General features: G+C 49.9%; 9 non-coding genes across 9 annotated transcripts; all 9 read left to right on the top strand.

Annotated features, from left to right (window-relative positions):
• The first annotated feature begins 2048 nt into the window (after positions 1-2048).
• trnam-cau (transfer RNA methionine (anticodon CAU)) lies at positions 2049-2121 on the top strand. The gene has a single exon. It is a non-coding gene; the product is annotated as a tRNA-Met (tRNA).
• Positions 2122-5048: 2927 nt separating this feature from the next.
• Positions 5049-5121, top strand: trnam-cau (transfer RNA methionine (anticodon CAU)). The gene has a single exon. It is a non-coding gene; the product is annotated as a tRNA-Met (tRNA).
• Positions 5122-8037: 2916 nt separating this feature from the next.
• Positions 8038-8110, top strand: trnam-cau (transfer RNA methionine (anticodon CAU)). The gene has a single exon. It is a non-coding gene; the product is annotated as a tRNA-Met (tRNA).
• Positions 8111-11038: 2928 nt separating this feature from the next.
• On the top strand, positions 11039-11111 carry trnam-cau (transfer RNA methionine (anticodon CAU)). The gene has a single exon. It is a non-coding gene; the product is annotated as a tRNA-Met (tRNA).
• Positions 11112-14032: 2921 nt separating this feature from the next.
• trnam-cau (transfer RNA methionine (anticodon CAU)) lies at positions 14033-14105 on the top strand. The gene has a single exon. It is a non-coding gene; the product is annotated as a tRNA-Met (tRNA).
• Positions 14106-17012: 2907 nt separating this feature from the next.
• On the top strand, positions 17013-17085 carry trnam-cau (transfer RNA methionine (anticodon CAU)). The gene has a single exon. It is a non-coding gene; the product is annotated as a tRNA-Met (tRNA).
• A 2902-nt stretch (positions 17086-19987) lies between these two features.
• trnam-cau (transfer RNA methionine (anticodon CAU)) lies at positions 19988-20060 on the top strand. The gene has a single exon. It is a non-coding gene; the product is annotated as a tRNA-Met (tRNA).
• A 2902-nt stretch (positions 20061-22962) lies between these two features.
• trnam-cau (transfer RNA methionine (anticodon CAU)) lies at positions 22963-23035 on the top strand. The gene has a single exon. It is a non-coding gene; the product is annotated as a tRNA-Met (tRNA).
• A 2907-nt stretch (positions 23036-25942) lies between these two features.
• On the top strand, positions 25943-26015 carry trnam-cau (transfer RNA methionine (anticodon CAU)). Its single transcript has one exon. It is a non-coding gene; the product is annotated as a tRNA-Met (tRNA).
• The last annotated feature ends 1031 nt before the right edge of the window (positions 26016-27046 follow it).

The following is a 27046-nucleotide window of genomic DNA, read 5'->3' as shown; positions in this document are numbered from 1 at the left end:
ATAAAAAAAAAAACTGGACGCACACCCCAGGTAAGCATCAACTCTTGCTGGAGGACCATCAACTAGCTGAAAGGCGCACTTTGGTCTGCCTGAAACCTGCTGCTCGTTCTTTGTGAGAGCTTCCGGCTCCTGTTTACCCCCCTTACTGATGGTTCTTTAGGATTTTAGAAAGGACAAATTGCACAGGCACAGGGTTGGGCGGAACCATAAACTTCTTTATTAAGACCCCCCTAACACCCTGATACAAAGACCTCGAAACGAATGTAAAGGACGCCACACGACACCTTGCTTGCTTAGACCGATTTAAATCCCTCCACCATTTAACCTCGGCTCGGCTCGGCTCGGCTCCCACCCAAACACACAAGTCACCACCACTTTTAAGACGCACCTTTTCCGAAAACCCACAAGCAAAAGCCCACACTTCTGCCCCAAACTCACTCAATTCAAAACCCCAAACCCTCCCAGGATTTCTTTGTCACACTTAAAATTGCTTTCAACTCTCAGCCCCAAATACCCCTCACATTTGGCTGATAACTTACAATCCTCCATGAGGTGAGAATTTGTAGGTCCACGAGCCAGGTTGACTCTTCCTGACCCTCCTTCTTGACTGCAGTGCCAAACTCTTCGATCTTGTCCTTTTCATGATGATCCTTATCGAAATATCATAAACACATCACCTGGAGCCATCCTGCTGGATGGTGAGCGCTTAGCACCTTTTAATCTCTTTCGTCAGTTACCTGCCTGGTCCAGACAGATCCACTTATGTTGATGTTATTTCCATGACCGAGAACAATAAACTCCACCAGGGTGAGGTATTCCAGGCTCCAGAGCTGATATACGTGAAAAGGTTTCTCTCCTGCCTCGACAGGAGTGAATGCTGTGGCCTGGGGCCGGTTAGTTGTAAGAATGGCCTCCCTAATTACTTAATTGTGTTACATGACGGCAGTTATGCTGTGTCACTGTTATGATAATGTCCCAAATTCCAGTCCTTTGACACTATCAGTTCTGTTGTGATGTTGGAATGTTTGAAATTGATCCATCGGAATGCAGCCTGCGTCTGTGTGCTTTGTGTAAGGTTTTGGCTCTCATTCACAGTACTATTGTCCGTGAGGGTTGGGGTTCCTTCCCCATACTCCATAAAGTCCAGTTTTAAAGTCCAGTCGGGGGGCGGGGGGCGGGAGGTGGGGGTGGGGAGGAGGAATTCCGATCCCAATTCTTCCAGTGCAAAGAGTCGTCCACGACTTGAGTTTCGCTCGCTGGCACGTTCCGAGGTCCAGGACTACGTGCTGTGGGATGCAGTAAAGCTTGGGGCAGCCGCTCCAAAGGCTCCATGGAGAAAGACCACTGTGTAAGGGGGTCCTCCCGCCATAGTTTACCGAGTGGCCGGCACCCGTGTAAGACCCCCTCGGGCTGTATGCGCCAACACTATTTTTGCTGCGTTTTGCAAATGTCCATTGCATAGAAAAGGGTTGCAAATTTTTATGGAATATTATATATTCTGGGGGAGCAAAGACGAACCCCTGCTGGCCAGCAGATGAAACTGCGGAAGTGAAACAGTCGCGTGCAGGCAGTTTGCAGACAGGAAACGAGGGATCCCGTGCCTTGGCGGCAACACGTTGAGCAGCCATCGACTTGTCAAGTTAAGAGCGCTACCTTCAGCTAATTGCTGCTTACTACACGCTTACTCTAAAAAAGCACATACTCCTTCAAGTGTGAATTTAAGCAGCGGCCAAAGGATGATTTTGCTCTGCTTTCCTCTACAGTCCTGCGCCGCAGCAGCTGAGCTACGGAAGGGAAGTGACAAAAGTGCTGGCTGATGGTTTGCCGCTCAGGCCTTGGCCTAGCCATTGCTGCCGCTGTGCTGTGGGACTGTGAACGGCCAGCTGCTCTCCACAGCCTGGGCCAATGCTGTAATGGATAAGACGTCTGTCTAGGGATGGGAAGCTGATAGCTTTGACTCCTGGCTGGCTGAGAGTTTTGTGTCGACTTTGTCCTGCGGCTTGGGAACACTTTGCAACTTGGTCTACTTGGGCGTGCTGCATGGCAGTGCCTTCTTAGCGCAGTAGGCAGCGCGTCAGTCTCATAATCTGAAGGTCCTGAGTTCGATCCTCAGAGAAGGCAGTGTGCCCACTGTGCTTTCTTTTGCCATCACTCACTTGACCTTTCCGCTCTCGTTGCGTGCCAAAATCCAGCCGCTTTGCTTGCTGCAGTGCTGCAAAGCATTTGACAGCCTCCAGCACTGGAGATGGGAGCGCAAGGCAAGACGTTGTCAGCTGCTTGCCACAAGTGCTGAATGTGAAGATTGGAGCCCAGGAAAAAGCAGAATGGAGAATGCAGGCATCGATCCCGCTACCTCTCACATGCTAAGCGAGCGCTCTACCATTTGAGCTAATTCCCCAGCTTGGCTAAGACTGCTGAGCCCAGATTCTTTCACAACAGCCCCATAGCAGCTGTCTCCAAGTTGCTCCTTGAGCTGCAGGGAAATGCGGCTTGGGCTTGGGCTTGGCTCACTGCCTGAACGCAGTCAGTGCTTTGCTTCAATCAGCAGGTCCCTCCAGCAGCAGCAAGTTAGCAGCGGCAGGACCGGCCAGCTCCAATAACCATGAAAGAAGCCCAGAAGAGCCCCAGCTGGCGCAAGGAAAAGCTGGTGAGCGGAAACTAGCAGCCGCCACGAGTGTGAGGGAGCAGTCGAGAGCCCTGTCTGACTGACACAAGACTTCTTTTGCTTTCCAGTGAGTGCTGAGGTTTTGCCTGCCATGCTGCTCAAACTGGACGCACCCCTCGAACTGTATCGTTAATGTTCTCAATTGCTGTAAATGTAAAACTGTAATTGACATGACAATTGTGAAACGGAAGGGTTGGGAAGAAACTCATGACAGTATTGAAGGAAACTGATCTCCCTTGCAATGTTTGTATTTTTTGGTGCTGTTTGGAAACTGTTTGGCAATGTAATTTTTACAGATATTTATGAATAAAGTATATTTTGGAAATAAAAAAAAAAACTGGACGCACACCCCAGGTAAGCATCAACTCTTGCTGGAGGACCATCAACTAGCTGAAAGGCGCACTTTGGTCTGCCTGAAACCTGCTGCTCGTTCTTTGTGAGAGCTTCCGGCTCCTGTTTACCCCCCTTACTGATGGTTCTTTAGGATTTTAGAAAGGACAAATTGCACAGGCACAGGGTTGGGCGGAACCATAAACTTCTTTATTAAGACCCCCCTAACACCCTGATACAAAGACCTCGAAACGAATGTAAAGGACGCCACACGACACCTTGCTTGCTTAGACCGATTTAAATCCCTCCACCATTTAACCTCGGCTCGGCTCGGCTCGGCTCCCACCCAAACACACAAGTCACCACCACTTTTAAGACGCACCTTTTCCGAAAACCCACAAGCAAAAGCCCACACTTCTGCCCCAAACTCACTCAATTCAAAACCCCAAACCCTCCCAGGATTTCTTTGTCACACTTAAAATTGCTTTCAACTCTCAGCCCCAAATACCCCTCACATTTGGCTGATAACTTACAATCCTCCATGAGGTGAGAATTTGTAGGTCCACGAGCCAGGTTGACTCTTCCTGACCCTCCTTCTTGACTGCAGTGCCAAACTCTTCGATCTTGTCCTTTTCATGATGATCCTTATCGAAATATCATAAACACATCACCTGGAGCCATCCTGCTGGATGGTGAGCGCTTAGCACCTTTTAATCTCTTTCGTCAGTTACCTGCCTGGTCCAGACAGATCCACTTATGTTGATGTTATTTCCATGACCGAGAACAATAAACTCCACCAGGGTGAGGTATTCCAGGCTCCAGAGCTGATATACGTGAAAAGGTTTCTCTCCTGCCTCGACAGGAGTGAATGCTGTGGCCTGGGGCCGGTTAGTTGTAAGAATGGCCTCCCTAATTACTTAATTGTGTTACATGACGGCAGTTATGCTGTGTCACTGTTATGATAATGTCCCAAATTCCAGTCCTTTGACACTATCAGTTCTGTTGTGATGTTGGAATGTTTGAAATTGATCCATCGGAATGCAGCCTGCGTCTGTGTGCTTTGTGTAAGGTTTTGGCTCTCATTCACAGTACTATTGTCCGTGAGGGTTGGGGTTCCTTCCCCATACTCCATAAAGTCCAGTTTTAAAGTCCAGTCGGGGGGCGGGGGGCGGGAGGTGGGGGTGGGGAGGAGGAATTCCGATCCCAATTCTTCCAGTGCAAAGAGTCGTCCACGACTTGAGTTTCGCTCGCTGGCACGTTCCGAGGTCCAGGACTACGTGCTGTGGGATGCAGTAAAGCTTGGGGCAGCCGCTCCAAAGGCTCCATGGAGAAAGACCACTGTGTAAGGGGGTCCTCCCGCCATAGTTTACCGAGTGGCCGGCACCCGTGTAAGACCCCCTCGGGCTGTATGCGCCAACACTATTTTTGCTGCGTTTTGCAAATGTACATTGCATAGAAAAGGGTTGCAAATTTTTATGGAATATTATATATTCTGGGGGAGCAAAGACGAACCCCTGCTGGCCAGCAGATGAAACTGCGGAAGTGAAACAGTCGCGTGCAGGCAGTTTGCAGACAGGAAACGAGGGATCCCGTGCCTTGGCGGCAACACGTTGAGCAGCCATCGACTTGTCAAGTTAAGAGCGCTACCTTCAGCTAATTGCTGCTTACTACACGCTTACTCTAAAAAAGCACATACTCCTTCAAGTGTGAATTTAAGCAGCGGCCTAAGGATGATTTTGCTCTGCTTTCCTCTACAGTCCTGCGCCGCAGCAGCTGAGCTACGGAAGGGAAGTGACAAAAGTGCTTGCTGATGGTTTGCCGCTCAGGCCTTGGCCTAGCCATTGCTGCCGCTGTGCTGTGGGACTGTGAACGGCCAGCTGCTCTCCACAGCCTGGGCCAATGCTGTAATGGATAAGACGTCTGTCTGGGGATGGGAAGCTGATAGCTTTGACTCCTGGCTGGCTGACAGTTTTGTGTCGACTTTGTCCTGCGGCTTGGGAACACTTTGCAACTTGGTCTACTTGGGCGTGCTGCATGGCAGTGCCTTCTTAGCGCCTTCTTAGCGCAGTAGGCAGCGCGTCAGTCTCATAATCTGAAGGTCCTGAGTTCGATCCTCAGAGAAGGCAGTGTGCCCACTGTGCTTTCTTTTGCCATCACTCACTTGACCTTTCCGCTCTCGTTGCGTGCCAAAATCCAGCCGCTTTGCTTGCTGCAGTGCTGCAAAGCATTTGACAGCCTCCAGCACTGGAGATGGGAGCGCAAGGCAAGACGTTGTCAGCTGGTTGCCACAAGTGCTGAATGTGAAGATTGGAGCCCAGGAAAAAGCAGAATGGAGAATGCAGGCATCGATCCCGCTACCTCTCACATGCTAAGCGAGCGCTCTACCATTTGAGCTAATTCCCCAGCTTGGCTAAGACTGCTGAGCCCAGATTCTTTCACAACAGCCCCATAGCAGCTGTCTCCAAGTTGCTCCTTGAGCTGCAGGGAAATGCGGCTTGGGCTTGGGCTTGGCTCACTGCCTGAACGCAGTCAGTGCTTTGCTTCAATCAGCAGGTCCCTCCAGCAGCAGCAAGTTAGCAGCGGCAGGACCGGCCAGCTCCAATAACCATGAAAGAAGCCCAGAAGAGCCCCAGCTGGCGCAAGGAAAAGCTGGTGAGCGGAAACTAGCAGCCGCCACGAGTGTGAGGGAGCAGTCGAGAGCCCTGTCTGACTGACACAAGACTTCTTTTGCTTTCCAGTGAGTGCTGAGGTTTTGCCTGCCATGCTGCTCAAACTGGACGCACCCCTCGAACTGTATCGTTAATGTTCTCAATTGCTGTAAATGTAAAACTGTAATTGACATGACAATTGTGAAACGGAAGGGTTGGGAAGAAACTCATGACAGTATTGAAGGAAACTGATCTCCCTTGCAATGTTTGTATTTTTTGGTGCTGTTTGGAAACTGTTTGGCAATGTAATTTTTACAGATATTTATGAATAAAGTATATTTTGGAAATAAAAAAAAAAACTGGACGCACACCCCAGGTAAGCATCAACTCTTGCTGGAGGACCATCAACTAGCTGAAAGGCGCACTTTGGTCTGCCTGAAACCTGCTGCTCGTTCTTTGTGAGAGCTTCCGGCTCCTGTTTACCCCCCTTACTGATGGTTCTTTAGGATTTTAGAAAGGACAAATTGCACAGGCACAGGGTTGGGCGGAACCATAAACTTCTTTATTAAGACCCCCCTAACACCCTGATACAAAGACCTCGAAACGAATGTAAAGGACGCCACACGACACCTTGCTTGCTTAGACCGATTTAAATCCCTCCACCATTTAACCTCGGCTCGGCTCGGCTCGGCTCCCACCCAAACACACAAGTCACCACCACTTTTAAGACGCACCTTTTCCGAAAACCCACAAGCAAAAGCCCACACTTCTGCCCCAAACTCACTCAATTCAAAACCCCAAACCCTCCCAGGATTTCTTTGTCACACTTAAAATTGCTTTCAACTCTCAGCCCCAAATACCCCTCACATTTGGCTGATAACTTACAATCCTCCATGAGGTGAGAATTTGTAGGTCCACGAGCCAGGTTGACTCTTCCTGACCCTCCTTCTTGACTGCAGTGCCAAACTCTTCGATCTTGTCCTTTTCATGATGATCCTTATCGAAATATCATAAACACATCACCTGGAGCCATCCTGCTGGATGGTGAGCGCTTAGCACCTTTTAATCTCTTTCGTCAGTTACCTGCCTGGTCCAGACAGATCCACTTATGTTGATGTTATTTCCATGACCGAGAACAATAAACTCCACCAGGGTGAGGTATTCCAGGCTCCAGAGCTGATATACGTGAAAAGGTTTCTCTCCTGCCTCGACAGGAGTGAATGCTGTGGCCTGGGGCCGGTTAGTTGTAAGAATGGCCTCCCTAATTACTTAATTGTGTTACATGACGGCAGTTATGCTGTGTCACTGTTATTATAATGTCCCAAATTCCAGTCCTTTGACACTATCAGTTCTGTTGTGATGTTGGAATGTTTGAAATTGATCCATCGGAATGCAGCCTGCGTCTGTGTGCTTTGTGTAAGGTTTTGGCTCTCATTCACAGTACTATTGTCCGTGAGGGTTGGGGTTCCTTCCCCATACTCCATAAAGTCCAGTTTTAAAGTCCAGTCGGGGGGCGGGGGGCGGGAGGTGGGGGTGGGGAGGAGGAATTCCGATCCCAATTCTTCCAGTGCAAAGAGTCGTCCACGACTTGAGTTTCGCTCGCTGGCACGTTCCGAGGTCCAGGACTACGTGCTGTGGGATGCAGTAAAGCTTGGGGCAGCCGCTCCAAAGGCTCCATGGAGAAAGACCACTGTGTAAGGGGGTCCTCCCGCCATAGTTTACCGAGTGGCCGGCACCCGTGTAAGACCCCCTCGGGCTGTATGCGCCAACACTATTTTTGCTGCGTTTTGCAAATGTACATTGCATAGAAAAGGGTTGCAAATTTTTATGGAATATTATATATTCTGGGGGAGCAAAGACGAACCCCTGCTGGCCAGCAGATGAAACTGCGGAAGTGAAACAGTCGCGTGCAGGCAGTTTGCAGACAGGAAACGAGGGATCCCGTGCCTTGGCGGCAACACGTTGAGCAGCCATCGACTTGTCAAGTTAAGAGCGCTACCTTCAGCTAATTGCTGCTTACTACACGCTTACTCTAAAAAAGCACATACTCCTTCAAGTGTGAATTTAAGCAGCGGCCAAAGGATGATTTTGCTCTGCTTTCCTCTACAGTCCTGCGCCGCAGCAGCTGAGCTACGGAAGGGAAGTGACAAAAGTGCTGGCTGATGGTTTGCCGCTCAGGCCTTGGCCTAGCCATTGCTGCCGCTGTGCTGTGGGACTGTGAACGGCCAGCTGCTCTCCACAGCCTGGGCCAATGCTGTAATGGATAAGACGTCTGTCTGGGGATGGGAAGCTGATAGCTTTGACTCCTGGCTGGCTGAGAGTTTTGTGTCGACTTTGTCCTGCGGCTTGGGAACACTTTGCAACTTGGTCTACTTGGGCGTGCTGCATGGCAGTGCCTTCTTAGCGCAGTAGGCAGCGCGTCAGTCTCATAATCTGAAGGTCCTGAGTTCGATCCTCAGAGAAGGCAGTGTGCCCACTGTGCTTTCTTTTGCCATCACTCACTTGACCTTTCCGCTCTCGTTGCGTGCCAAAATCCAGCCGCTTTGCTTGCTGCAGTGCTGCAAAGCATTTGACAGCCTCCAGCACTGGAGATGGGAGCGCAAGGCAAGACGTTGTCAGCTGCTTGCCACAAGTGCTGAATGTGAAGATTGGAGCCCAGGAAAAAGCAGAATGGAGAATGCAGGCATCGATCCCACTACCTCTCACATGCTAAGCAAGCACTCTACCATTTGAGCTAATTCCCCAGCTTGGCTAAGACTGCTGAGCCCAGATTCTTTCACAACAGCCCCATAGCAGCTGTCTCCAAGTTGCTCCTTGAGCTGCAGGGAAATGCGGCTTGGGCTTGGGCTTGGGCTTGGGCTTGGCTCACTGCCTGAACGCAGTCAGTGCTTTGCTTCAATCAGCAGGTCCCTCCAGCAGCAGCAAGTTAGCAGCGGCAGGACCGGCCAGCTCCAATAACCATGAAAGAAGCCCAGAAGAGCCCCAGCTGGCGCAAGGAAAAGCTGGTGAGCGGAAACTAGCAGCCGCCACGAGTGTGAGGGAGCAGTCGAGAGCCCTGTCTGACTGACACAAGACTTCTTTTGCTTTCCAGTGAGTGCTGAGGTTTTGCCTGCCATGCTGCTCAAACTGGACGCACCCCTCGAACTGTATCGTTAATGTTCTCAATTGCTGTAAATGTAAAACTGTAATTGACATGACAATTGTGAAACGGAAGGGTTGGGAAGAAACTCATGACAGTATTGAAGGAAACTGATCTCCCTTGCAATGTTTGTATTTTTTGGTGCTGTTTGGAAACTGTTTGGCAATGTAATTTTTACAGATATTTATGAATAAAGTATATTTTGGAAATAAAAAAAAAAACTGGACGCACACCCCAGGTAAGCATCAACTCTTGCTGGAGGACCATCAACTAGCTGAAAGGCGCACTTTGGTCTGCCTGAAACCTGCTGCTCGTTCTTTGTGAGAGCTTCCGGCTCCTGTTTACCCCCCTTACTGATGGTTCTTTAGGATTTTAGAAAGGACAAATTGCACAGGCACAGGGTTGGGCGGAACCATAAACTTCTTTATTAAGACCCCCCTAACACCCTGATACAAAGACCTCGAAACGAATGTAAAGGACGCCACACAACACCTTGCTTGCTTAGACCGATTTAAATCCCTCCACCATTTAACCTCGGCTCGGCTCGGCTCGGCTCCCACCCAAACACACAAGTCACCACCACTTTTAAGACGCACCTTTTCCGAAAACCCACAAGCAAAAGCCCACACTTCTGCCCCAAACTCACTCAATTCAAAACCCCAAACCCTCCCAGGATTTCTTTGTCACACTTAAAATTGCTTTCAACTCTCAGCCCCAAATACCCCTCACATTTGGCTGATAACTTACAATCCTCCATGAGGTGAGAATTTGTAGGTCCACGAGCCAGGTTGACTCTTCCTGACCCTCCTTCTTGACTGCAGTGCCAAACTCTTCGATCTTGTCCTTTTCATGATGATCCTTATCGAAATATCATAAACACATCACCTGGAGCCATCCTGCTGGATGGTGAGCGCTTAGCACCTTTTAATCTCTTTCGTCAGTTACCTGCCTGGTCCAGACAGATCCACTTATGTTGATGTTATTTCCATGACCGAGAACAATAAACTCCACCAGGGTGAGGTATTCCAGGCTCCAGAGCTGATATACGTGAAAAGGTTTCTCTCCTGCCTCGACAGGAGTGAATGCTGTGGCCTGGGGCCGGTTAGTTGTAAGAATGGCCTCCCTAATTACTTAATTGTGTTACATGACGGCAGTTATGCTGTGTCACTGTTATGATAATGTCCCAAATTCCAGTCCTTTGACACTATCAGTTCTGTTGTGATGTTGGAATGTTTGAAATTGATCCATCGGAATGCAGCCTGCGTCTGTGTGCTTTGTGTAAGGTTTTGGCTCTCATTCACAGTACTATTGTCCGTGAGGGTTGGGGTTCCTTCCCCATACTCCATAAAGTCCAGTTTTAAAGTCCAGTCGGGGGGCGGGGGGCGGGAGGTGGGGGTGGGGAGGAGGAATTCCGATCCCAATTCTTCCAGTGCAAAGAGTCGTCCACGACTTGAGTTTCGCTCGCTGGCACGTTCCGAGGTCCAGGACTACGTGCTGTGGGATGCAGTAAAGCTTGGGGCAGCCGCTCCAAAGGCTCCATGGAGAAAGACCACTGTGTAAGGGGGTCCTCCCGCCATAGTTTACCGAGTGGCCGGCACCCGTGTAAGACCCCCTCGGGCTGTATGCGCCAACACTATTTTTGCTGCGTTTTGCAAATGTACATTGCATAGAAAAGGGTTGCAAATTTTTATGGAATATTATATATTCTGGGGGAGCAAAGACGAACCCCTGCTGGCCAGCAGATGAAACTGCGGAAGTGAAACAGTCGCGTGCAGGCAGTTTGCAGACAGGAAACGAGGGATCCCGTGCCTTGGCGGCAACACGTTGAGCAGCCATCGACTTGTCAAGTTAAGAGCGCTACCTTCAGCTAATTGCTGCTTACTACACGCTTACTCTAAAAAAGCACATACTCCTTCAAGTGTGAATTTAAGCAGCGGCCAAAGGATGATTTTGCTCTGCTTTCCTCTACAGTCCTGCGCCGCAGCAGCTGAGCTACGGAAGGGAAGTGACAAAAGTGCTGGCTGATGGTTTGCCGCTCAGGCCTTGGCCTAGCCATTGCTGCCGCTGTGCTGTGGGACTGTGAACGGCCAGCTGCTCTCCACAGCCTGGGCCAATGCTGTAATGGATAAGACGTCTGTCTGGGGATCGGAAGCTGATAGCTTTGACTCCTGGCTGGCTGAGAGTTTTGTGTCGACTTTGTCCTGCGGCTTGGGAACACTTTGCAACTTGGTCTACTTGGGCGTGCTGCATGGCAGTGCCTTCTTAGCGCAGTAGGCAGCGCGTCAGTCTCATAATCTGAAGGTCCTGAGTTCGATCCTCAGAGAAGGCAGTGTGCCCACTGTGCTTTCTTTTGCCATCACTCACTTGACCTTTCCGCTCTCGTTGCGTGCCAAAATCCAGCCGCTTTGCTTGCTGCAGTGCTGCAAAGCATTTGACAGCCTCCAGCACTGGAGATGGGAGCGCAAGGCAAGACGTTGTCAGCTGCTTGCCACAAGTGCTGAATGTGAAGATTGGAGCCCAGGAAAAAGCAGAATGGAGAATGCAGGCATCGATCCCGCTACCTCTCACATGCTAAGCAAGCGCTCGACCATTTGAGCTAATTCCCCATCTTGGCTAAGACTGCTGAGCCCAGATTCTTTCACAACAGCCCCATAGCAGCTGTCTCCAAGTTGCTCCTTGAGCTGCAGGGAAATGCGGCTTGGGCTTGGGCTTGGGCTTGGGCTTGGCTCGCTGCCTGAACGCAGTCAGTGCTTTGCTTCAATCAGCAGGTCCCTCCAGCAGCAGCAAGTTAGCAGCGGCAGGACCGGCCAGCTCCAATAACCATGAAAGAAGCCCAGAAGAGCCCCAGCTGGCGCAAGGAAAAGCTGGTGAGCGGAAACTAGCAGCCGCCACGAGTGTGAGGGAGCAGTCGAGAGCCCTGTCTGACTGACACAAGACTTCTTTTGCTTTCCAGTGAGTGCTGAGGTTTTGCCTGCCATGCTGCTCAAACTGGACGCACCCCTCGAACTGTATCGTTAATGTTCTCAATTGCTGTAAATGTAAAACTGTAATTGACATGACAATTGTGAAACGGAAGGGTTGGGAAGAAACTCATGACAGTATTGAAGGAAACTGATCTCCCTTGCAATGTTTGTATTTTTTGGTGCTGTTTGGAAACTGTTTGGCAATGTAATTTTTACAGATATTTATGAATAAAGTATATTTTGGAAATAAAAAAAAAAACTGGACGCACACCCCAGGTAAGCATCAACTCTTGCTGGAGGACCATCAACTAGCTGAAAGGCGCACTTTGGTCTGCCTGAAACCTGCTGCTCGTTCTTTGTGAGAGCTTCCGGCTCCTGTTTACCCCCCTTACTGATGGTTCTTTAGGATTTTAGAAAGGACAAATTGCACAGGCACAGGGTTGGGCGGAACCATAAACTTCTTTATTAAGACCCCCCTAACACCCTGATACAAAGACCTCGAAACGAATGTAAAGGACGCCACACGACACCTTGCTTGCTTAGACCGATTTAAATCCCTCCACCATTTAACCTCGGCTCGGCTCGGCTCGGCTCCCACCCAAACACACAAGTCACCACCACTTTTAAGACGCACCTTTTCCGAAAACCCACAAGCAAAAGCCCACACTTCTGCCCCAAACTCACTCAATTCAAAACCCCAAACCCTCCCAGGATTTCTTTGTCACACTTAAAATTGCTTTCAACTCTCAGCCCCAAATACCCCTCACATTTGGCTGATAACTTACAATCCTCCATGAGGTGAGAATTTGTAGGTCCACGAGCCAGGTTGACTCTTCCTGACCCTCCTTCTTGACTGCAGTGCCAAACTCTTCGATCTTGTCCTTTTCATGATGATCCTTATCGAAATATCATAAACACATCACCTGGAGCCATCCTGCTGGATGGTGAGCGCTTAGCGCCTTTTAATCTCTTTCGTCAGTTACCTGCCTGGTCCAGACAGATCCACTTATGTTGATGTTATTTCCATGACCGAGAACAATAAAGTCCACCAGGGTGAGGTATTCCAGGCTCCAGAGCTGATATACGTGAAAAGGTTTCTCTCCTGCCTCGACAGGAGTGAATGCTGTGGCCTGGGGCCGGTTAGTTGTAAGAATGGCCTCCCTAATTACTTAATTGTGTTACATGACGGCAGTTATGCTGTGTCACTGTTATGATAATGTCCCAAATTCCAGTCCTTTGACACTATCAGTTCTGTTGTGATGTTGGAATGTTTGAAATTGATCCATCGGAATGCAGCCTGCCTCTGTGTGCTTTGTGTAAGGTTTTGGCTCTCATTCACAGTACTATTGTCCGTGAGGGTTGGGGTTCCTTCCCCATACTCCACAAAGTCCAGTTTTAAAGTCCAGTCGGGGGGCGGGAGGTGGGGGTGGGGAGGAGGAATTCCGATCCCAATTCTTCCAGTGCAAAGAGTTGTCCACGACTTGAGTTTCGCTCGCTGGCACGTTCCGAGGTCCAGGACTACGTGCTGTGGGATGCAGTAAAGCTTGGGGCAGCCGCTCCAAAGGCTCCATGGAGAAAGACCACTGTGTAAGGGGGTCCTCCCGCCATAGTTTACCGAGTGGCCGGCACCTGTGTAAGACCCCCTCGGGCTGTATGCGCCAACACTATTTTTGCTGTGTTTTGCAAATGTACATTGCATAGAAAAGGGTTGCAAATTTTTATGGAATATTATATATTCTGGGGGAGCAAAGACGAACCCCTGCTGGCCAGCAGATGAAACTGCAGAAGTGAAACAGTCGCGTGCAGGCAGTTTGCAGACAGGAAACGAGGGATCCCGTGCCTTGGCGGCAACACGTTGAGCAGCCATCGACTTGTCAAGTTAAGAGCGCTACCTTCAGCTAATTGCTGCTTACTACACGCTTACTCTAAAAAAGCACATACTCCTTCAAGTGTGAATTTAAGCAGCGGCCTAAGGATGATTTTGCTCTGCTTTCCTCTACAGTCCTGCGCCGCAGCAGCTGAGCTACGGAAGGGAAGTGACAAAAGTGCTTGCTGATGGTTTGCCGCTCAGGCCTTGGCCTCGCCATTGCTGCCGCTGTGCTGTGGGACTGTGAACGGCCAGCTGCTCTCCACAGCCTGGGCCAATGCTGTAATGGATAAGACGTCTGTCTGGGGATGGGAAGCTGATAGCTTTGACTCCTGGCTGGCTGAGAGTTTTGTGTCGACTTTGTCCTGCGGCTTGGGAACACTTTGCAACTTGGTCTACTTGGGCGTGCTGCATGGCAGTGCCTTCTTAGTGCAGTAGGCAGCGCGTCAGTCTCATAATCTGAAAGTCCTGAGTTCGATCCTCAGAGAAGGCAGTGTGCCCACTGTGCTTTCTTTTGCCATCACTCACTTGACCTTTCCGCTCTCGTTGCGCGCCAAAATCCAGCCGCTTTGCTTGCTGCCGTGCTGCAAAGCATTTGACAGCCTCCAGCACTGGAGATGGGAGCGCAAGGCAAGACGGTGTCAGCTGGTTGCCACAAGTGCTGAATGTGAAGATTGGAGCCCAGGAAAAAGCAGAATGGAGAATGCAGGCATCGATCCCGCTACCTCTCGCATGCTAAACAAGCGCTCTACCATTTGAGCTAATTCCCCAGCTTGGCTAAGACTGCTGAGCCCAGATTCTTTCACAACAGCCCCATAGCAGCTGTCTCCAAGTTGCTCCTTGAGCTGCAGGGAAATGCGGCTTGGGCTTGGGCTTGGCTCGCTGCCTGAACGCAGTCAGTGCTTTGCTTCAATCAGCAGGTCCCTCCAGCAGCAGCAAGTTAGCAGCGGCAGGACCGGCCAGCTCCAATAACCATGAAAGAAGCCCAGAAGAGCCCCAGCTGGCGCAAGGAAAAGCTGGTGAGCGGAAACTAGCAGTCGCCACGAGTGTGGGGGAGCAGTCGAGAGCCCTGTCTGACTGACACAAGACTTCTTTTGCTTTCCAGTGAGTGCTGAGGTTTTGCCTGCCATGCTGCTCAAACTGGACGCACCCCTCGAACTGTATCGTTAATATTCTCAATTGCTGTAAATGTAAAACTGTAATTGACATGACAATTGTGAAACGGAAGGGTTGGGAAGAAACTCATGACAGTATTGAAGGAAACTGATCTCCCTTGCAATGTTTGTATTTTTTGGTGCTGTTTGGAAACTGTTTGGCAATGTAATTTTTACAGATATTTATGAATAAAGTATATTTTGGAAATAAAAAAAAAAAAAACTGGACGCACACCCCAGGTAAGCATCAACTCTTGCTGGAGGACCATCAACTAGCTGAAAGGCGCACTTTGGTCTGCCTGAAACCTGCTGCTCGTTCTTTGTGAGAGCTTCCTGCTCCTGTTTACCCCCCTTACTGATGGTTCTTTAGGATTTTAGAAAGGACAAATTGCACAGGCACAGGGTTGGGCGGGACCGTAAACTTCTTTATTAAGACCCCCCTAACACCCTGATACAAAGACCTCGAAACGAATGTAAAGGACGCCACACGACACCTTGCTTGCTTAGACTGATTTAAATCCCTCCACCATTTAACCTCGGCTCGGCTCGGCTCCCACCCAAACACACAAGTCACCACCACTTTTAAGACGCACCTTTTCCGAAAACCCACAAGCAAAAGCCCACACTTCTGCCCCAAACTCACTCAATTCAAAACCCCAAACCCTCCCAGGATTTCTTTGTCACACTTAAAATTGCTTTCAACTCTCAGCCCCAAATACCCCTCACATTTGGCTGATAACTTACAATCCTCCATGAGGTGAGAATTTGTAGGTCCACGAGCCAGGTTGACTCTTCCTGACCCTCCTTCTTGACTGCAGTGCCAAACTCTTCGATCTTGTCCTTTTCATGATGATCCTTATCGAAATATCATAAACACATCACCTGGAGCCATCCTGCTGGATGGTGAGCGCTTAGCGCCTTTTAATCTCTTTCGTCAGTTACCTGCCTGGTCCAGACAGATCCACTTATGTTGATGTTATTTCCATGACCGAGAACAATAAACTCCACCAGGGTGAGGTATTCCAGGCTCCAGAGCTGATATACATGAAAAGGTTTCTCTCCTGCCTCGACAGGAGTGAATGCTGTGGCCTGGGGCCGGTTAGTTGTAAGAATGGCCTCCCTAATTACTTAATTGTGTTACATGACGGCAGTTATGCTGTGTCACTGTTATGATAATGTCCCAAATTCCAGTCCTTTGACACTATCAGTTCTGTTGTGATGTTGGAATGTTTGAAATTGATCCATCGGAATGCAGCCTGCCTCTGTGTGCTTTGTGTAAGGTTTTGGCTCTCATTCACAGTACTATTGTCCGTGAGGGTTGGGGTTCCTTCCCCATACTCCACAAAGTCCAGTTTTAAAGTCCAGTCGGGGGGCGGGAGGTGGGGGTGGGGAGGAGGAATTCCGATCCCAATTCTTCCAGTGCAAAGAGTTGTCCACGACTTGAGTTTCGCTCGCTGGCACGTTCCGAGGTCCAGGACTACGTGCTGTGGGATGCAGTAAAGCTTGGGGCAGCCGCTCCAAAGGCTCCATGGAGAAAGACCACTGTGTAAGGGGGTCCTCCCGCCATAGTTTACCGAGTGGCCGGCACCTGTGTAAGACCCCCTCGGGCTGTATGCGCCAACACTATTTTTGCTGTGTTTTGCAAATGTACATTGCATAGAAAAGGGTTGCAAATTTTTATGGAATATTATATATTCTGGGGGAGCAAAGACGAACCCCTGCTGGCCAGCAGATGAAACTGCGGAAGTGAAACAGTCGCGTGCAGGCAGTTTGCAGACAGGAAACGAGGGATCCCGTGCCTTGGCGGCAACACGTTGAGCAGCCATCGACTTGTCAAGTTAAGAGCGCTACCTTCAGCTAATTGCTGCTTACTACACGCTTACTCTAAAAAAGCACATACTCCTTCAAGTGTGAATTTAAGCAGCGGCCTAAGGATGATTTTGCTCTGCTTTCCTCTACAGTCCTGCGCCGCAGCAGCTGAGCTACGGAAGGGAAGTGACAAAAGTGCTTGCTGATGGTTTGCCGCTCAGGCCTTGGCCTCGCCATTGCTGCCGCTGTGCTGTGGGACTGTGGACGGCCAGCTGCTCTCCACAGCCTGGGCCAATGCTGTAATGGATAAGACGTCTGTCTGGGGATGGGAAGCTGATAGCTTTGACTCCTGGCTGGCTGAGAGTTTTGTGTCGACTTTGTCCTGCAGCTTGGGAACACTTTGCAACTTGGTCTACTTGGGCGTGCTGCATGGCAGTGCCTTCTTAGCGCAGTAGGCAGCGCGTCAGTCTCATAATCTGAAGGTCCTGAGTTCGATCCTCAGAGAAGGCAGTGTGCCCACTGTGCTTTCTTTTGCCATCACTCACTTGACCTTTCCGCTCTCGTTGCGCGCCAAAATCCAGCCGCTTTGCTTGCTGCCGTGCTGCAAAGCATTTGACAGCCTCCAGCACTGGAGATGGGAGCGCAAGGCAAGACGTTGTCAGCTGGTTGCCACTAGTGCTGAATGTGAAGATTGGAGCCCAGGAAAAAGCAGAATGGAGAATGCAGGCATCGATCCCGCTACCTGTCGCATGCTAAGTAAGCGCTCTACCATTTGAGCTAATTCCCCAGCTTGGCTAAGACTGCTGAGCCCAGATTCTTTCACAACAGCCCCATAGCAGCTGTCTCCAAGTTGCTCCTTGAGCTGCAGGGAAATGCGGCTTGGGCTTGGGCTTGGCTCGCTGCCTGAACGCAGTCAGTGCTTTGCTTCAATCAGCAGGTCCCTCCAGCAGCAGCAAGTTAGCAGCGGCAGGACCGGCCAGCTCCAATAACCATGAAAGAAGCCCAGAAGAGCCCCAGCTGGCGCAAGGAAAAGCTGGTGAGCGGAAACTAGCAGTCGCCACGAGTGTGGGGGAGCAGTCGAGAGCCCTGTCTGACTGACACAAGACTTCTTTTGCTTTCCAGTGAGTGCTGAGGTTTTGCCTGCCATGCTGCTCAAACTGGACGCACCCCTCGAACTGTATCGTTAATATTCTCAATTGCTGTAAATGTAAAACTGTAATTGACATGACAATTGTGAAACGGAAGGGTTGGGAAGAAACTCATGACAGTATTGAAGGAAACTGATCTCCCTTGCAATGTTTGTATTTTTTGGTGCTGTTTGGAAACTGTTTGGCAATGTAATTTTTACAGATATTTATGAATAAAGTATATTTTGGAAATAAAAAAAAACTGGACGCACACCCCAGGTAAGCATCAACTCTTGCTGGAGGACCATCAACTAGCTGAAAGGCGCACTTTGGTCTGCCTGAAACCTGCTGCTCGTTCTTTGTGAGAGCTTCCTGCTCCTGTTTACCCCCCTTACTGATGGTTCTTTAGGATTTTAGAAAGGACAAATTGCACAGGCACAGGGTTGGGCGGGACCGTAAACTTCTTTATTAAGACCCCCCTAACACCCTGATACAAAGACCTCGAAACGAATGTAAAGGACGCCACACGACACCTTGCTTGCTTAGACCGATTTAAATCCCTCCACCATTTAACCTCGGCTCGGCTCGGCTCCCACCCAAACACACAAGTCACCACCACTTTTAAGACGCACCTTTTCCGAAAACCCACAAGCAAAAGCCCACACTTCTGCCCCAAACTCACTCAATTCAAAACCCCAAACCCTCCCAGGATTTCTTTGTCACACTTAAAATTGCTTTCAACTCTCAGCCCCAAATACCCCTCACATTTGGCTGATAACTTACAATCCTCCATGAGGTGAGAATTTGTAGGTCCACGAGCCAGGTTGACTCTTCCTGACCCTCCTTCTTGACTGCAGTGCCAAACTCTTCGATCTTGTCCTTTTCATGATGATCCTTATCGAAATATCATAAACACATCACCTGGAGCCATCCTGCTGGATGGTGAGCGCTTAGCGCCTTTTAATCTCTTTCGTCAGTTACCTGCCTGGTCCAGACAGATCCACTTATGTTGATGTTATTTCCATGACCGAGAACAATAAACTCCACCAGGGTGAGGTATTCCAGGCTCCAGAGCTGATATACATGAAAAGGTTTCTCTCCTGCCTCGACAGGAGTGAATGCTGTGGCCTGGGGCCGGTTAGTTGTAAGAATGGCCTCCCTAATTACTTAATTGTGTTACATGACGGCAGTTATGCTGTGTCACTGTTATGATAATGTCCCAAATTCCAGTCCTTTGACACTATCAGTTCTGTTGTGATGTTGGAATGTTTGAAATTGATCCATCGGAATGCAGCCTGCCTCTGTGTGCTTTGTGTAAGGTTTTGGCTCTCATTCACAGTACTATTGTCCGTGAGGGTTGGGGTTCCTTCCCCATACTCCACAAAGTCCAGTTTTAAAGTCCAGTCGGGGGGCGGGAGGTGGGGGTGGGGAGGAGGAATTCCGATCCCAATTCTTCCAGTGCAAAGAGTTGTCCACGACTTGAGTTTCGCTCGCTGGCACGTTCCGAGGTCCAGGACTACGTGCTGTGGGATGCAGTAAAGCTTGGGGCAGCCGCTCCAAAGGCTCCATGGAGAAAGACCACTGTGTAAGGGGGTCCTCCCGCCATAGTTTACCGAGTGGCCGGCACCTGTGTAAGACCCCCTCGGGCTGTATGCGCCAACACTATTTTTGCTGTGTTTTGCAAATGTACATTGCATAGAAAAGGGTTGCAAATTTTTATGGAATATTATATATTCTGGGGGAGCAAAGACGAACCCCTGCTGGCCAGCAGATGAAACTGCGGAAGTGAAACAGTCGCGTGCAGGCAGTTTGCAGACAGGAAACGAGGGATCCCGTGCCTTGGCGGCAACACGTTGAGCAGCCATCGACTTGTCAAGTTAAGAGCGCTACCTTCAGCTAATTGCTGCTTACTACACGCTTACTCTAAAAAAGCACATACTCCTTCAAGTGTGAATTTAAGCAGCGGCCTAAGGATGATTTTGCTCTGCTTTCCTCTACAGTCCTGCGCCGCAGCAGCTGAGCTACGGAAGGGAAGTGACAAAAGTGCTTGCTGATGGTTTGCCGCTCAGGCCTTGGCCTCGCCATTGCTGCCGCTGTGCTGTGGGACTGTGAACGGCCAGCTGCTCTCCACAGCCTGGGCCAATGCTGTAATGGATAAGACGTCTGTCTGGGGATGGGAAGCTGATAGCTTTGACTCCTGGCTGGCTGAGAGTTTTGTGTCGACTTTGTCCTGCGGCTTGGGAACACTTTGCAACTTGGTCTACTTGGGCGTGCTGCATGGCAGTGCCTTCTTAGCGCAGTAGGCAGTGCGTCAGTCTCATAATCTGAAGGACCTGAGTTCGATCCTCAGAGAAGGCAGTGTGCCCACTGTGCTTTCTTTTGCCATCACTCACTTGACCTTTCCGCTCTCGTTGCGCGCCAAAATCCAGCCGCTTTGCTTGCTGCCGTGCTGCAAAGCATTTGACAGCCTCCAGCACTGGAGATGGGAGCGCAAGGCAAGACGTTGTCAGCTGGTTGCCACAAGTGCTGAATGTGAAGATTGGAGCCCAGGAAAAAGCAGAATGGAGAATGCAGGCATCGATCCCGCTACCTCTCGCATGCTAAGCAAGCGCTCTACCATTTGAGCTAATTCCCCAGCTTGGCTAAGACTGCTGAGCCCAGATTCTTTCACAACAGCCCCATAGCAGCTGTCTCCAAGTTGCTCCTTGAGCTGCAGGGAAATGCGGCTTGGGCTTGGGCTTGGCTCGCTGCCTGAACGCAGTCAGTGCTTTGCTTCAATCAGCAGGTCCCTCCAGCAGCAGCAAGTTAGCAGCGGCAGGACCGGCCAGCTCCAATAACCATGAAAGAAGCCCAGAAGAGCCCCAGCTGGCGCAAGGAAAAGCTGGTGAGCGGAAACTATCAGTCGCCACGAGTGTGGGGGAGCAGTCGAGAGCCCTGTCTGACTGACACAAGACTTCTTTTGCTTTCCAGTGAGTGCTGAGGTTTTGCCTGCCATGCTGCTCAAACTGGACGCACCCCTCGAACTGTATCGTTAATATTCTCAATTGCTGTAAATGTAAAACTGTTATTGACATGACAATTGTGAAACGGAAGGGTTGGGAAGAAACTCATGACAGTATTGAAGGAAACTGATCTCCCTTGCAATGTTTGTATTTTTTGGTGCTGTTTGGAAACTGTTTGGCAATGTAATTTTTACAGATATTTATGAATAAAGTATATTTTGGAAATAAAAAAAAACTGGACGCACACCCCAGGTAAGCATCAACTCTTGCTGGAGGACCATCAACTAGCTGAAAGGCGCACTTTGGTCTGCCTGAAACCTGCTGCTCGTTCTTTGTGAGAGCTTCCTGCTCCTGTTTACCCCCCTTACTGATGGTTCTTTAGGATTTTAGAAAGGACAAATTGCACAGGCACAGGGTTGGGCGGAACCGTAAACTTCTTTATTAAGACCCCCCTAACACCCTGATACAAAGACCTCGAAACGAATGTAAAGGACGCCACACGACACCTTGCTTGCTTAGACCGATTTAAATCCCTCCACCATTTAACCTCGGCTCGGCTCGGCTCCCACCCAAACACACAAGTCACCACCACTTTTAAGACGCACCTTTTCCGAAAACCCACAAGCAAAAGCCCACACTTCTGCCCCAAACTCACTCAATTCAAAACCCCAAACCCTCCCAGGATTTCTTTGTCACACTTAAAATTGCTTTCAACTCTCAGCCCCAAATACCCCTCACATTTGGCTGATAACTTACAATCCTCCATGAGGTGAGAATTTGTAGGTCCACGAGCCAGGTTGACTCTTCCTGACCCTCCTTCTTGACTGCAGTGCCAAACTCTTCGATCTTGTCCTTTTCATGATGATCCTTATCGAAATATCATAAACACATCACCTGGAGCCATCCTGCTGGATGGTGAGCGCTTAGCGCCTTTTAATCTCTTTCGTCAGTTACCTGCCTGGTCCAGACAGATCCACTTATGTTGATGTTATTTCCATGACCGAGAACAATAAACTCCACCAGGGTGAGGTATTCCAGGCTCCAGAGCTGATATACATGAAAAGGTTTCTCTCCTGCCTCGACAGGAGTGAATGCTGTGGCCTGGGGCCGGTTAGTTGTAAGAATGGCCTCCCTAATTACTTAATTGTGTTACATGACGGCAGTTATGCTGTGTCACTGTTATGATAATGTCCCAAATTCCAGTCCTTTGACACTATCAGTTCTGTTGTGATGTTGGAATGTTTGAAATTGATCCATCGGAATGCAGCCTGCCTCTGTGTGCTTTGTGTAAGGTTTTGGCTCTCATTCACAGTACTATTGTCCGTGAGGGTTGGGGTTCCTTCCCCATACTCCACAAAGTCCAGTTTTAAAGTCCAGTCGGGGGGCGGGAGGTGGGGGTGGGGAGGAGGAATTCCGATCCCAATTCTTCCAGTGCAAAGAGTTGTCCACGACTTGAGTTTCGCTCGCTGGCACGTTCCGAGGTCCAGGACTACGTGCTGTGGGATGCAGTAAAGCTTGGGGCAGCCGCTCCAAAGGCTCCATGGAGAAAGACCACTGTGTAAGGGGGTCCTCCCGCCATAGTTTACCGAGTGGCCGGCACCTGTGTAAGACCCCCTCGGGCTGTATGCGCCAACACTATTTTTGCTGTGTTTTGCAAATGTACATTGCATAGAAAAGGGTTGCAAATTTTTATGGAATATTATATATTCTGGGGGAGCAAAGACGAACCCCTGCTGGCCAGCAGATGAAAGTGCGGAAGTGAAACAGTCGCGTGCAGGCAGTTTGCAGACAGGAAACGAGGGATCCCGTGCCTTGGCGGCAACACGTTGAGCAGCCATCGACTTGTCAAGTTAAGAGCGCTACCTTCAGCTAATTGCTGCTTACTACACGCTTACTCTAAAAAAGCACATACTCCTTCAAGTGTGAATTTAAGCAGCGGCCTAAGGATGATTTTGCTCTGCTTTCCTCTACAGTCCTGCGCCGCAGCAGCTGAGCTACGGAAGGGAAGTGACAAAAGTGCTTGCTGATGGTTTGCCGCTCAGGCCTTGGCCTAGCCATTGCTGCCGCTGTGCTGTGGGACTGTGAACGGCCAGCTGCTCTCCACAGCCTGGGCCAATGCTGTAATGGATAAGCCGTCTGTCTGGGGATGGGAAGCTGATAGCTTTGACTCCTGGCTGGCTGAGAGTTTTGTGTCGACTTTGTCCTGCGGCTTGGGAACACTTTGCAACTTGGTCTACTTGGGCGTGCTGCATGGCAGTGCCTTCTTAGCGCAGTAGGCAGCGCGTCAGTCTCATAATCTGAAGGTCCTGAGTTCGATCCTCAGAGAAGGCAGTGTGCCCACTGTGCTTTCTTTTGCCATCACTCACTTGACCTTTCCGCTCTCGTTGTGCGCCAAAATCCAGCCGCTTTGCTTGCTGCCGTGCTGCAAAGCATTTGACAGCCTCCAGCACTGGAGATGGGAGCGCAAGGCAAGACGTTGTCAGCTGGTTGCCACAAGTGCTGAATGTGAAGATTGGAGCCCAGGAAAAAGCAGAATGGAGAATGCAGGCATCGACCCCACTACCTCTCGCATGCTAAGCAAGCACTCTACCATTTGAGCTAATTCCCCAGCTTGGCTAAGACTGCTGAGCCCAGATTCTTTCACAACAGCCCCATAGCAGCTGTCTCCAAGTTGCTCCTTGAGCTGCAGGGAAATGCGGCTTGGGCTTGGGCTTGGGCTTGGCTCGCTGCCTGAACGCAGTCAGTGCTTTGCTTCAATCAGCAGGTCCCTCCAGCAGCAGCAAGTTAGCAGCGGCAGGACCGGCCAGCTCCAATAACCATGAAAGAAGCCCAGAAGAGCCCCAGCTGGCGCAAGGAAAAGCTGGTGAGCGGAAACTAGCAGTCGCCACGAGTGTGGGGGAGCAGTCGAGAGCCCTGTCTGACTGACACAAGACTTCTTTTGCTTTCCAGTGAGTGCTGAGGTTTTGCCTGCCATGCTGCTCAAACTGGACGCACCCCTCGAACTGTATCGTTAATATTCTCAATTGCCGTAAATGTAAAACTGTAATTGACATGACAATTGTGAAACGGAAGGGTTGGGAAGAAACTCATGACAGTATTGAAGGAAATTGATCTCCCTTGCAATGTTTGTATTTTTGGTGCTGTTTGGAAACTGTTTGGCAATGTAATTTTTACAGATATTTATGAATAAAGTATATTTTGGAAATAAAAAAAAACTGGACGCACACCCCAGGTAAGCATCAACTCTTGCTGGAGGACCATCAACTAGCTGAAAGGCGCACTTTGGTCTGCCTGAAACCTGCTGCTCGTTCTTTGTGAGAGCTTCCTGCTCCTGTTTACCCCCCTTACTGATGGTTCTTTAGGATTTTAGAAAGGACAAATTGCACAGGCACAGGGTTGGGCGGAACCGTAAACTTCTTTATTAAGACCCCCCTAATACCCTGATACAAAGACCTCGAAACGAATGTAAAGGACGCCACACGACACCTTGCTTGCTTAGACCGATTTAAATCCCTCCACCATTTAACCTCGGCTCGGCTCGGCTCCCACCCAAACACACAAGTCACCACCACTTTTAAGACGCACCTTTTCCGAAAACCCACAAGCAAAAGCCCACACTTCTGCCCCAAACTCACTCAATTCAAAACCCCAAACCCTCCCAGGATTTCTTTGTCACACTTAAAATTGCTTTCAACTCTCAGCCCCAAATACCCCTCACATTTGGCTGATAACTTACAATCCTCCATGAGGTGAGAATTTGTAGGTCCACGAGCCAGGTTGACTCTTCCTGACCCTCCTTCTTGACTGCAGTGCCAAACTCTTCGATCTTGTCCTTTTCATGATGATCCTTATCGAAATATCATAAACACATCACCTGGAGCCATCCTGCTGGATGGTGAGCGCTTAGCGCCTTTTAATCTCTTTCGTCAGTTACCTGCCTGGTCCAGACAGATCCACTTATGTTGATGTTATTTCTATGACCGAGAACAATAAACTCCACCAGGGTGAGGTATTCCAGGCTCCAGAGCTGATATACATGAAAAGGTTTCTCTCCTGCCTCGACAGGAGTGAATGCTGTGGCCTGGGGCCGGTTAGTTGTAAGAATGGCCTCCCTAATTACTTAATTGTGTTACATGACGGCAGTTATGCTGTGTCACTGTTATGATAATGTCCCAAATTCCAGTCCTTTGACACTATCAGTTCTGTTGTGATGTTGGAATGTTTGAAATTGATCCATCGGAATGCAGCCTGCCTCTGTGTGCTTTGTGTAAGGTTTTGGCTCTCATTCACAGTACTATTGTCCGTGAGGGTTGGGGTTCCTTCCCCATACTCCACAAAGTCCAGTTTTAAAGTCCAGTCGGGGGGCGGGAGGTGGGGGTGGGGAGGAGGAATTCCGATCCCAATTCTTCCAGTGCAAAGAGTTGTCCACGACTTGAGTTTCGCTCGCTGGCACGTTCCGAGGTCCAGGACTACGTGCTGTGGGATGCAGTAAAGCTTGGGGCAGCCGCTCCAAAGGCTCCATGGAGAAAGACCACTGTGTAAGGGGGTCCTCCCGCCATAGTTTACCGAGTGGCCGGCACCTGTGTAAGACCCCCTCGGGCTGTATGCGCCAACACTATTTTTGCTGTGTTTTGCAAATGTACATTGCATAGAAAAGGGTTGCAAATTTTTATGGAATATTATATATTCTGGGGGAGCAAAGACGAACCCCTGCTGGCCAGCAGATGAAACTGCGGAAGTGAAACAGTCGCGTGCAGGCAGTTTGCAGACAGGAAACGAGGGATCCCGTGCCTTGGCGGCAACAAGTTGAGCAGCCATCGACTTGTCAAGTTAAGAGCGCTACCTTCAGCTAATTGCTGCTTACTACACGCTTACTCTAAGAAAGCACATACTCCTTCAAGTGTGAATTTAAGCAGCGGCCTAAGGATGATTTTGCTCTGCTTTCCTCTACAGTCCTGCGCCGCAGCAGCTGAGCTACGGAAGGGAAGTGACAAAAGTGCTTGCTGATGGTTTGCCGCTCAGGCCTTGGCCTAGCCATTGCTGCCGCTGTGCTGTGGGACTGTGAACGGCCAGCTGCTCTCCACAGCCTGGGCCAATGCTGTAATGGATAAGCCGTCTGTCTGGGGATGGGAAGCTGATAGCTTTGACTCCTGGCTGGCTGAGAGTTTTGTGTCGACTTTGTCCTGCGGCTTGGGAACACTTTGCAACTTGGTCTACTTGGGCGCGCTGCATGGCAGTGCCTTCTTAGCGCAGTAGGCAGTGCGTCAGTCTCATAATCTGAAGGACCTGAGTTCGATCCTCAGAGAAGGCAGTGTGCCCACTGTGCTTTCTTTTGCCATCACTCACTTGACCTTTCCGCTCTCGTTGCGCGCCAAAATCCAGCCGCTTTGCTTGCTGCCGTGCTGCAAAGCATTTGACAGCCTCCAGCACTGGAGATGGGAGCGCAAGGCAAGACGTTGTCAGCTGGTTGCCACAAGTGCTGAATGTGAAGATTGGAGCCCAGGAAAAAGCAGAATGGAGAATGCAGGCATCGATCCCGCTACCTCTCGCATGCTAAGCGAGCGCTATACCATTTGAGCTAATTCCCCAGCTTGGCTAAGACTGCTGAGCCCAGATTCTTTCACAACAGCCCCATAGCAGCTGTCTCCAAGTTGCTCCTTGAGCTGCAGGGAAATGCGGCTTGGGCTTGGGCTTGGCTCGCTGCCTGAACGCAGTCAGTGCTTTGCTTCAATCAGCAGGTCCCTCCAGCAGCAGCAAGTTAGCAGCGGCAGGACCGGCCAGCTCCAATAACCATGAAAGAAGCCCAGAAGAGCCCCAGCTGGCGCAAGGAAAAGCTGGTGAGCGGAAACTAGCAGCCGCCACGAGTGTGAGGGAGCAGTCGAGAGCCCTGTCTGACTGACACAAGACTTCTTTTGCTTTCCAGTGAATGCTGAGGTTTTGCCTGCCATGCTGCTCAAACTGGACGCACCCCTCGAACTGTATCGTTAATATTCTCAATTGCTGTAAATGTAAAACTGTAATTGACATGACAATTGTGAAACGGAAGGGTTGGGAAGAAACTCATGACAGTATTGAAGGAAACTGATCTCCCTTGCAATGTTTGTATTTTTTGGTGCTGTTTGGAAACTGTTTGGCAATGTAATTTTTACAGATATTTATGAATAAAGTATATTTTGGAAATAAAAAAAAACTGGACGCACACCCCAGGTAAGCATCAACTCTTGCTGGAGGACCATCAACTAGCTGAAAGGCGCACTTTGGTCTGCCTGAAACCTGCTGCTCGTTCTTTGTGAGAGCTTCCTGCTCCTGTTTACCCCCCTTACTGATGGTTCTTTAGGATTT

Source organism: Heterodontus francisci, chromosome 5, assembly GCF_036365525.1.
Source record: "Heterodontus francisci isolate sHetFra1 chromosome 5, sHetFra1.hap1, whole genome shotgun sequence".
Classification (NCBI taxonomy): domain Eukaryota; kingdom Metazoa; phylum Chordata; class Chondrichthyes; order Heterodontiformes; family Heterodontidae; genus Heterodontus; species Heterodontus francisci.
The sequence above is the reverse complement of the archived record's forward strand: the minus strand, read 5'-3'. Positions and strand labels throughout refer to the sequence as shown.